Raw genomic sequence first — 12,037 nt, 5'->3', positions numbered from 1 at the left:
GGATGCAGTTGAGCCTGGATACCAGAGGAGAGTCCTGGAAAGAACCTCGGTCTTGATTATATCATGAGCCTGATTCTGCCAATTAAACCAAAGCCAACCCTATCTTTTGATGTCCTCTTTGTTAAGCAATGGATCCCCAAATTGTTTAATCAATTTGAGTTGGTTTTCTGTTACTGCAGCTTAAAGCATCCAGATTGACTTACTTTGACACTGAAAACAATACACCCTTCAAAAGTTGAACTGTGGTGTAAAATATTGGTATAAGCAGTGTCTGAGGCATTCTTTAATAAGAGCCAGTGAACAGTCCACACTCCTTGTCAGTGGATGGCATCAGATGCAAAAGGCACATCCTATCAGAATGCTCCTATCAGAATGCATCAGGCTCCTCTGAAAGCAGGAAGCATCCAGCTCCTGCGAAGTCAGGAGGCATTGCCTGTGAAGGCAGGCTCCCATGTGTTTCTGCAGCATCGGAGCTCGGCAGGCCCTGTTTTTGACCAGCATTGCAGCTGCCCAGCTATAGTCTGGACACTCAGCCTTGAGTTGCTCCACTGCTTTTCTTAGGACCTCACTCTGTTCTTGATTTCTCCATTGCTATCCCAACAGGCAGGGCAGGGCCGCAGTCACCGACTTGAGTAGTGCTTTTATTTATACTCATGATTAATTTGTGGAGGCCCAGGGGGAAGACAGCAAGCGAAAAGCTGTTGCCTGGGAAATAAGATTCTTTTCAGAACTTTCTGAGAAACATTGAGTTTTTGATGTTTCACACAAAAAAACAGAGCTTCATGTAAGAGCTGAGCCACCAGGGAAACCCTCCTGTGTCAGGCTAGAATGCAGGACTTCAGAGCCTAAAGTCTTTTTTGACTTTTTACTCTGCCTAAATGTTTTAAAACTGGCTTGAGAGAAAATTTGCACTCTCCTCTGAAAGTTAGATCCACTCTTAATAAACTCCACACTGATAGAAAATTCCTAACAGCAGCAGATTCAGGGGGACCCCAGCCAGCTCTGCCTCTCCGTCCTCCCTGGCTGGTGTTGGCTTACTCTGTGGCATGTTCCTCTTTTTTGGGCCCTCACAGAGAGGATATCTGTGGGACCTGGAGAGGACAGGATTATATACCATGGAGGAACTCCCTGTTTTCCCTTGCGATAAAAGCTTGTTGCAACAGAAGCTGAATTTCAAGGGTAGCATAACAGTAGGTTTAATAAAATATTAAAAACCATGCCATCTTAGATGAGTATAGGGATGCTTAGATCACATAAAAAGATGCTCCAAATCAGAATTTTTGGTTGCAGGGGACAGAGAACGAACTCAAAGTAGCTTTAACAAAAGGAGAATTCTTTGGCTCACAGAATCCAAGAAAGGAAAACTTCAGAAAGGAGAGGGGCACAGATGAGACAATCAGAACTAGGGAGTCAAGTACAGACTAGACTCTCCCTGCATCTCTCCTTTCTGCTTCTCTCTCAGTGTTGGCTTTTTTCTCTCTTGCTGCAGACTATTTTTCACCAGATGGCTGGCAAGGTGACTGTCAGCAGGTTTTCAGCTATATCTCATTGCTTCCTATAGCTCTTTCTCAATTCCAGAACAACTCATGAAGAAGAACTTGAACTCACTCATTTGGATCAGATACTTGGAAGAACCCTGTTTGGCCAGGGAAAGCCAGAGATCTCATATAGCCATGTGGATGGGGAAATGTTTCTGGAGGAAGCAAAGGGTTCACAGACAATCCCTGAAAGGCTCACTCTACAGAGCCTTGACTATGTAGGAGAATCAGTCAGCAAACATCACAGCTAGAATTCACTGTGAAGATCACCTTGTCCAGGTAACCAGGAATCAGACTGATCAAGGGAATATCAATGGTCACACAACACATTACAGGGAGAGGAGAGACTAGTACCGAGGTCTCTTGGAGTTGTATTTTTTGCTTTTCTCTATATATACTAGAAATACAGTAAAAAAAATTGAGTGTGTTTGTCCTCGAAAGAAATGTACTTCTCAATTTCTTATGAATCCCGTGACATACAGAAATTTGTAGACTGTGGTGGCCTGTTAATGTTATTGCTGTTGAAAGAGGAATTGAGATCTCTACCTTCTCCTATGTTAGAAAGGAGGAGGGGTAAGGGATACTCCCATAAGCCAGGTGCTGTGCTCAGGGCTTCACATTTGTCATCCCATTTAATTCTCACAGCACACTATGAGCAGGCATCCGCATTTTACAGATGAGGAAACTGAGACTTGGTAAAATAAGGTAACTTGCCTAACATCTCCTAGTGAGTAATGCTGGGGCTTGCTGGCAGGCAGCAGGTTAGAGATCCTCTCCATGGACCTCCCATGTGTGTGGGGTGGGGGTGCAGGTAGTTGGCTGAGAATCTGCTCAGTTCTGATGGACTCTGCCATCCCTGCTATAGACTCCTAATGAATCTCTGAGGGATGTTTATTATTCAGAGTTGCCTGTCCTCTATTCTCCCTGTCCCAGCAGGAAAGACAGCAGCCCTGGGAAGAGACAGATACCTGAGTCCAGGTAACTAGAAGCCACCTTCAGTCTAGGCTCTAGAATCGGCCTGAGGAGACCCTTACCACACCCACCTCATTGCCTGGGCCTTGAGCTCAGCAGCACCGATACAAACCATTGTTTGGAATGTTATCTATATCTTCTCTCTAAACAAGGAGTAGGCCAAACCTTTTTTTTTCTTCTTCTTCAAAATTCAGATATTTGACTTTCAAATATCTTTCATAAGCACATCATAATGAAAGTGGTGGGTTATCCAGATAGGGCCTTTTTGCAGTTTTCCCAATTAGATTACAATATGTATTTATTCCCTTAATGGTCTACAAAGAGGCTAAATTCTTTCATAATGTCACCTTGTGACAAAGCTGACAATGCTAATGAAGTAACTCCTCTCCCTATTGCCCCCTCCCTCAGAGCAGTCATATCTTACCATTTCATCTCAGAAACTCTTCACACAAAATCACTTGAAGTGCTTTGGGGGACTGTATTGTAAGGATGAATTTGTGCCATGAGTGTGAAATTCAATTTATATATTTTCACCTGGTTGTCCAAGTATAAGAAGGCTTTTCCAGTGCTTAATGGAGCTGTTTATCTGTAAATATAAGCACTAATGCAATGTGACTTGCATGGATCTGGAAGCTGCCTTTTTTCTCTGGCATGAGTACCCAGTAAACAAATAAAAGGGCTCTGGAATCAGGCAGAATTGCAAATGGCCTCTTTTCTCATGGAGAGGGTGAATCTCCAAGGAACCATAGAAATGAGCCAGACTGTACAATCTCATTGTCAAGGCACTTTGATTCCTAATCTAGAACATTCTCTTCTGAATTTTGATTCAGTGCTTCTGAATTCTGGTAATAGAAGCCCTTTAAGATCAAGAATGTCTGGAATTTAGACATAGAAGCAAGCCTGGCCACGATGATAGTTCTATCTCAGTAATCCTATAGAAATTACTGCTGCTGCTGTTATTATTGCATCAATTTCTTATGTAGAAATTTGCAAACTGTTTTAGAATCATTTCTTGCAAAAAAACAAGTGCTGACTATTGTTAAAGAGGGTTCAAAAATTGCTGACAACTAAAGAAAGACTGATGAGGAAGTAAATAACCGAAATAATAACCAAGGCTAATTATAGAAATCTGAGAAGAGATGATGTTGCATATAATAATGACGGTAGTAGCTCACACTACATAGTGTATGCTGTGTACTAAGTGGTTTACATCATTGAACTTATTTAAGTGTTAACCACCTGAAGAGGCAGGTATTACTGTTATTCTCATTTTATAGATGAGGAAACTGAGGTTCAAAAAAATCAAGTAACTTGCACAAGCTTATACAGTTACAAAGTGACAGGGCCACATTCAAACCTAAACCTGTCTGACTCTAAATCTTGAGCTCATCACCACCAGCTCATTCTTTCAAATGCTAAAGGTAAGCATTTCTCACTCCCTGATTTTGGGTGCTATTTCAGGTACCATCACTGTCCGAGGTAGAATCGACTCAGGTTTGTACACTGAATCCTACTTGTACAAAGCACTAAAATGGTGGTTCTCATACAGGGATGGTTTTGCCTCCTAAAGACATTTGACAATGTCTGGAAACGTATTTGGTTGTCACAAATTGGGAGAGAGTGGGGAGGTGTTGCTGGCATCTAGCAAGTGGAGGCCAGGGATGCTGCTAAACATCTTGCAATGCACAGGACTCCCGCCCTCGCCCCCTCCCCCACAACCACCAAAGAATTATCCAGCTCCAACGTCAATAGTGCTGAGGTTGAGAACCCATGTATTCCATAAATTACCACTTGGATTCTAAGTAAAAATAGAGCAATCATACTCTTTTGCCCCCTTTTGATGTAGTGTGGCATTTGCCAAGGAAGCAAATTACAGTCTTGGAACCAGCCACAGATGCTGACTCTAAAATGAATGGATTCTCAAAGATCCCACTGGGTGGGTGGACCAGATATTTTATTCTACAAACTAGGACACTGTGAACAGAGACATGAATTATAATTACTCCATGACAACAGGCATAAACCTGGAAGAATGCTCTCCCCGCAACCTGAGTTTCACTGGTGAAAGCATGTTAATTGCAGAAGCCAGTGCGGCAGAAAAGATCAAATGCTGCAGCACGTGTCTTGGCAATGTCTTCAAACTCCCCCAACTTAAAGGTGCATTTTCCCACCAAGAACTCAAAACCAGATTAGATTTCCAAAGGCCCTTCCGAGGCCCCTCTGCTCTCCACAAGGGTGACACTTAGCGCCATCTGTTGGTGTTGTGCAGAGCTGAAAAGCTTTTGCTCCGCAGCCAGTTTCGCTATTTTTGAAAGTTCATCATTTGAACGTTGGCAAGTCAAGGATCTTCTATAGTTCAATTTGTCTTGGCCAACACCCTGCCAGAGAAGTCATGTGTCATGGTTGTTTTGGATAGTAAAGCAAGTGGGCAGGTCTGGAATCTGAGTCTCTAGGTGCATTACTGAGCCCAGTTATTCTTTCTGTCAAAAGAAGAGGCAAGTGGTATCACGTGTTAAATACATCCCCATGGGTATAACTAGATTTCAAGAAAAGCTTGAAATTTTTTTATTACAGCCATATTTAGCAACCATAATTGGGTAGTTAGGTGACTGAGGTGTGTACCAACTCTACTCCATCCCCTTCTTCCACTCAAGAGGGCATATCCAAATGGAAATGAGTAGATGTAATTTTATTATAAGGATACTCTTGGATACTCCCTACTTTATTATAAAGAGATTTATTCACAGATTTTAATTCATGATAGCAATTGTCTGTGACCTGCCTCATAATCTGCCAAGACTCACCAGTGTATTGGACACCATGCTTGGGAATGGGGCTCCCTTCCGTAGTGCTCTCTCTCTGGGGAAATAAACACAAACAGCAAGAAGTAAAATAGAGCACTCCCTGTACTTCAGGTCTTCTAATTGTTTTTCTTGTTTTGAATTCAAAGTCCAATTTCCTGGTTAAAGCTCATGAGTTTTAGGAAGATAACAGTAGATACATTGGGCAGTAGGGAGGTCTGAAGTGGCTGTGTGCAAACCAATCATGGAAAGATGGACTGGTGGACAGGACACACACGTGAAGGATAAAGGGGCCACAACGGGGTGAAGTTTTTTGATAAGGAGCGGGTTGGGCCGGGTGCGGTGGCTCACATCTGTAACCCCAGCACTTTGGGAGGCCAAGGCAGGTGGATCACCTGAGGTCAGGAGTTCGAGACCAGCCTGATCAACATGGAGAAACCCCATTTCTAATAAAAATACAAAATTAGCTGGGTGTGGTGGTGCATGCATGTAATCCCAGATACTCGGGAGGCTGAGGCAGGGAGAATCACTTGAACTCGGGAGGCGGAGGTTGCAGTGAGCCGAGCTCGCACCATTGCACTCTAGCCTGGGCAACAAGACCAAAACTCTGTCTCAAAAAAAAAAAGAGAAAAGAAAAAAGAAAAGAAAAGAAAAAAAAGAAGAGAAGAAAAAAAAGAAAAGAAAAGGATTGGGCTCCCACTCCCATCTCCCATCTAGAGGACAGGATACTGATAAAGTAAAAGGTTAGGTTGAGAGGTTGATGCAGGGCTTTATCAACGATCTGTCTGATTCTACAACTAGCAGAGGCAAATAAGCATGCTGTGTTTCTTTCCTTTAGAGAGATGGTGGCAGCTGTAGGCAGAGAGTGGCCCACTGACAACCAGAAGAGGAAGACAAATGATCCTGGCTCCTCAGAGAATTTCTAATGGAGTTTTCTCCTCTACTGCATTCCATTTTTCCTTGCCACAAATCCTGAGTTCCCTCTCTTGCTGGCTGAAATACATTCCTTTCTGTTGGCAGACACAAATTTGACAGTGCAGCAAGCTGTGGGCTATGATTCAACCTGATACACACCCAGGGTTCTAAATGAAAGCCAGGAATCGCTGGGGCAGGAATGCAAACCATGGAGCTGAGGGGGCCTCCTGGAGTTCTAGAGGGGCCCAGAGGCCTCTGCAGGGATGGACTGTACATTATCTATCTTCCTCTTGTCTCCCATCCATTTGGGCTTCTCTGTTTTCTTTTCATCCCATTCCCATCCCTGCTTCACCTCTCCCCAACCATTCACAGCACAGAAGGCTTCTCTGTCTCCTATTTATCCCACTCCCATCTCTGCCTAACCTCCCGCCACCATTCACAGCACGGCTATAACACTTCAGGAATCTCCTCAATTGACTTCTGATTGGGGTTGGGGAAGACTTGTCTCTCTCCGTAGCAACTGCTGCTCAGCTAAGGCAGGGAAGCTTGGACAAGAAATGAGCCTAGAGACATCAGCCTGTTGGACCTCAGCTTGCAGAGTTAAAAGCATATCTTGTCTGAATCAATGAATGGGTAGTGGGTATGAGTCTTACCCTACATCTGTGCACATGAAAAATGTCAGAGTGTTTTTATTTTTCTAAATCAACTTTAATCTGTTCTGAGCTCCCACCAACCAGACTCACTGGAAACTTCATCTTGGTCATAAGCTAGGAGTTTTCCTTCTCTGCTTCTGAGTTGTATGCAAGCCTAGAAAATACGGCAGACTCGGCCGGGCGTGGTGGCTCACGCCTGTAATTCCAGTACTTTGGGAGGCCGGGGCGGGTGGATCACAAGGTCAGGAGATTGAAACCATCCTGACTAACACGGTGAAACCCTGTCTTTACTAAAAAATATAAAAAATTAGCCGGGCGTGGTGGCGGGTGCCTGTAGTCCCAGCTACTAGGGAGGCTGAGGCAGGAGAATGTCGTGAACCCGGGAGGCGGAGCTTGCAGTGAGCCGAGATCGGGCCACTGCACTCCAGCCTGGGTGACAGAGCGAGACTCTGTCTCAAAAAAAAAAAAAAAGAAAAGAAAAGAAAATATGGCAGAGTCCAGGACATTTACAGAAGGCTCCTCTAGTCTGTGGCTCATATTCTTTATTTAAGAAGTACAGCTCAGTGCCCTGAGGGCGGATAGTGGCAGGGACTCCTTGGCAGGTTTCATGTGGGGTCTTTTCTGGGCCTAGGAGGCTCACTCCTAACTCATTTCATAGGAAGTCCTACCAAGGTCCCATCCACAGTCCCAATCCCAGTGTGCTTCCTGGGAATGAGACATGGGTTCCTACTATCCATGCAAGGCCTCTTGAAGCCTGGGAAAGCTTTAAGTGACCTCGTTCCCTCTCCGTGGTTTCAGCATCACCTTACTCCTCAAATTTTACCCGAACCCTTCCCATATCTGTGACCTTCCAGCATAATTGTTATGTGAGTCCAGATTTTTGCTGAAGACCAAGCTGTCAGCAAAGTTAGTTCCTTCTGAGGGCTGTGAGGGAGAATCTGCCCATGCTTGTCCCCCGGCCTCTGGTGGTCTGCCAGCAATCGCTGGTGCTCCTTAACTGGTGCTGCATAACCCTGACCTCCGCCTTCATCTTCATGTAGTCTTCTCCCCATGTGCTTGTCTGCATCCAAATCTCACCTTTTTATAAGGACACCAGTCATCTTGGATGAGGGGCCCACCCTACTCTAGTATGACCTCATCTTAACAAATTACATCTGCAGTGACCCTATTTCCAAATAAAGTCTTAGGTATTGGGAGTTGGGGCTTCAGCATATGAATTTTGAGGTGGGGGTGGACACAGAATTGAATCCGCAACATGATCAATTTTCCCCAATTTGCCTGAGACTGTCTTGGTTTTAAAGCTGAAAGTCCCATGTCCCTGGAAACTTCCTCAGTCCCAAGCCGACCAGGACAACTTAGTTGGAGACAATGCCAAAATAGTAACCCAAAAATGTCTAATTCTTGGTGACTTTCTGCTGTATGGGTTTCTCAGGAACTTCAAAGGAAAGGCTGGCCAGGGACACATAAATTTGGCTGTTCCTGGGTTCTTAGATGAAAGTCACTTTTTAAACTTCTGACACCCTGCAGATGTTCACTAAGCATTGATGGAAATGGAGAGAAGTTTCAAAGGGAAGAGAGCTCAGATTTGGGCTATGGGACAAATGTGGAAGGAGGAAGAAGGAAATGAAAGGTGGAGTGTGGACAGAGTGGTGACTCTTGGAAAGGAAGACCTGAGGGAGGTAAGGTGAGGTGTCTACCTGAGATATCAGAGTGCAGAGGGGATGGCCTGTGGGGCACTTGTACCTGAGGCCCCCTTCTCCATGGGTGGCAAATCCTCACCTATCGAGTGAGCCATCATGCCCCAGAAGTCCAGCATCCAGTGGTTCCAATCTCTCTGCCATAACTACTGCCAAAACTAAAAAACTACTATGTTTTTTAGTTGCTACCACTTCAAAAGAGTGAAGAGTCATTTCAACTCTTTAATTCTCCCATAAATTAAAGATAATGACCATAGTGTGCTTGGAAAACTATGTTTAGGCCGGGTGCAGTGGCTCACGTCTGTAGTCCCAGCACTTTGGGAGGCTGAAGTGGGAGGATCGCTTGAGCCCAGGAGTTCAAGACCAGCCTGGTCAACATAGCAAGACCCTTCATCTACAAAAAAAATAAAAAAATTAGGCAGGCTTGGTGGCATGTGCCTGTGGTCCCAGCTACTCAGGAGGCTAAGGTGGGAAGATTGCTTGAGCCCAGGTGGTCAAGGCTGCCGTGAGCTGTGATCATGCCACTGCGCTCCAGCCTGGGAAACAGAGCGAGACTCTGTCTCTAAAAAAAGAAAAGAAAAGTTATGTTTAAATCATGCTTAAAACACACATATATTGCAGTTTTGGTATAAGTCTCCAACCAGGACTGATTAATTATGGTCCGAACTTTGAGTAGGAAACCTATTTTAGAAGTACAAAACCTTATCATAAGAGAATGGTCCCGCCACATCCACTGTGTTTGACTGTTGCTGCTGTTTAAAAGTTAGGTTTTAGAAAGCTTATGTAGATGACTCCCAAGGGGTCCCTGTGTGATATGATATGATCTGGAAACAATTCCCTCAAAGCAAGTTTTCTGATTACTGATCCAGCTAATAGAATAATCAAAATAAACTCTTTCACAAAAGTCACTACCATTTGTGAGCAGGGGAATAATTTCAGAAAAAGGTATGATTTTGACAAATTACAGCAGCTGCTCTTATTAAATAAACATTCTCTTTTCATAAGGCCAAAGATGTATCACAGCTCAGATGAGACACAGTTGATTAAAAAGCATATTGTTTGCGATCTATTGGTAATACTATTTCTCAAGCAACAATTGTATATAGAGTAAGATTTATAGGAACTCCAAATACTTGAACTAGAATAGATTTTCTCTCCATTACCCAGAAATCTGTGCTCCTTTCCGTATTGCTAGCAGCCCAATCCTAAAAGACAGTTTTCCTAGTTTTAATTAAAACATCAGAAAAGTTGGTGTATGGCAACCAAGATACCTATTCTACAGACAGAAAAATGGAGATGCTTAGTGCCTTGTAGAAATGTGATTAAGGAGTTGGACAGAAGCAGAGTCATCTCTGACCTCAGCTTCAGAGTTCCAGGGAGTCCAGCTGCACCTTCCCATCAGTGCTTCAAGAGGTATCTGACTTGATATTTTCTGTGGGTCCTGGACATTCACCCCTGCAGCCAAGGGCTTTCATTTTCAGGAATGTTCAACGTGTGCCATCTGTTCTCCTTGATGAGTGATTATTAGTGAATATTTGGCTTTGCACTCCTTAGTTTTGAAGTCATTACAGTGTTCGCTCTTTCCTAATGAGTAACCACCACCTGCGGTTGGAAGTCAACCCAAAGGATCTGGCTGGGTTTTATCACCGCTCTATGTTCTGTTTCATGCAATGAAGCAGAAATACCTTCATCATGTAAAGAGCTCTCAACTTGACACATTCATCTGTCTTTCATTTTCACTTGTCTCTCCTCCATGCAGGGATAGAGTCACAGGGAATCAACTGAGAGAGGCAGGAAGCGAGGTGGCCAAGAGCTGCGTGGTGAGAAGGAGCACATTAGGCTTGGAGGGCGCTGGCTGCTCTTTGGTTCTGCTGCATTGAATGAAAGCCACTCAAGGAGTGGGCTTTTATCTATCTATCTATCTACTTATTTTATTTGTATTGAAATATAATTCACATACCTTAAAAGTCACCCCTTCAAAATGTACAATTTAGTGGGTTTTTAATATTTTCACAGAGTTGTGCAAACATCACTGTTTAATTCTGGAACATGTTCACAGCCCCCAAAAGAAACCCTCTGCCTCTTAGCAGTCACTCCTCATTTTCCCCCGGCTCCCTTCCAGCCCCAGTCCCTGGCAATCACCAATCTACTTTCTGTCTCTATGGATTTGGGCATTTTGGCTTAAAGCTCCACTCATGGGGTCCATTGCCATCTGTTTATGAATAGCCAAGAAAGAGGGAGAAATTACAGCCCAGGGAAAAGGAGGGAAAAACAATCTCTTGACACCCCCCATTGCCTTCTGTGAAGTGACAATGCCCCAATCTCTCTTCTGTAACTGTACTTCATGTCTTTCTTTTATATACAATGTGCAGCCCTGCTTGGGTAATCCGTTCATGGCTCCTGGAACTCTTCCCCTTCCCCACTCACTCTTTAGCTTTAGCTCTCCTGGCAGTGGCCACACGACTCCTGGGCCTGCACCCTCCTTTGGAGCTTTGGTTATATCAGATACAGTGCTTGGTGCTCAAATTAGTTTCCTGTTGCTGCTGGAACAAATGACCACAAACTTTAAGGTTTAAAATAGCACAATATATTCTCTTATAGTTCTGGAGGTCCGAAGTCTGAAATGGTGCATCCGGGCTGAACCTAAGGTGCTGGCAGGGCTGTGCTCCCTCTGGAGGCTCTAGGGGAGAACTGTGGCCTTTCCAGCTGCTAGAGCTGCATTCCTTGGATTCTCTGGCTCTGGCCCCTTTCAAAGCCAGCAAAGTAGCATCTTCAAACCCCTCTTGGCTTGTTGTCATATTGTCTTCCTTGACTCTGACACCTTCTGAGTCCCTCTTTATCATATCTGCAAAGTAAGTGCCCTTTGCCATGTAAGGTAACATATTCACAGGTTCCAGGTATTACAACATGGACCTTTGGTGGGGGGGGGCACTATTTAGTCTACTATAGTATTCAAAATACTATGTTCATTGAGAGGAAGAAAGGAAGGGAGAGAGGGAGGGAGGGAGAAAAAGAAAAAAGAAAGAACGAAGAGAGAGAGAGAGAAGGAAGGAAGGAAGGAAAGAAGGGGCCAGGTGCTGTGGCTCATGCCTGTAATCCCAGCACTTTGCAAGGCGGAGGCAGGCAGATCACTTGTGGTCAGTAGTTCAAGACCAGCCTGGCCAACATCTACTGTCTCTACTAAAAATACAAAAATTAGCTGGGCATGGTGGTGCACACTCGTAATTCCAGCTATGCGGGAGGCTGAGGCAGGAGAATCGCTTGAAATCAGGAGGCAGAGGCTGCAATGGGCCAAGATCGTGCCACTGCACTCCAGCCTGGGTGACAGGGCGAGACTCTGTCTTACAAAAAAAAAAAAAAGAAGAGAGGGAGAAAGAAAAGAAAGGGAAGGGAAAAGAAAGAAAGGGGAGAGGAGGGGAGGGAAAGAAAGGGAAGGGATGGGAGGAAGGAAGGGGAGGAGG

General features: G+C 44.4%; 1 long non-coding RNA gene across 1 annotated transcript; it reads right to left on the bottom strand.

The window, feature by feature from the left end:
• Positions 1-4,448: 4,448 nt before the first annotated feature.
• On the bottom strand, positions 4,449-9,138 carry LOC104008318 (uncharacterized). The gene is made up of 3 exons (XR_682859.4): positions 8,659-9,138; positions 5,315-5,369; positions 4,449-4,990 (listed from the first exon to the last, which is right to left on the bottom strand). It is a non-coding gene; the product is annotated as an uncharacterized LOC104008318 (long non-coding RNA).
• Between the last annotated feature and the right edge of the window lie 2,899 nt (positions 9,139-12,037).

The sequence above is a fragment of the Pan troglodytes genome, chromosome 8 (assembly GCF_028858775.2).
Source record: "Pan troglodytes isolate AG18354 chromosome 8, NHGRI_mPanTro3-v2.0_pri, whole genome shotgun sequence".
Lineage (NCBI taxonomy): Eukaryota > Metazoa > Chordata > Mammalia > Primates > Hominidae > Pan > Pan troglodytes.
Note: the sequence above shows the minus strand (reverse complement) of the source record. Positions and strands in the feature narration are given on the sequence as shown.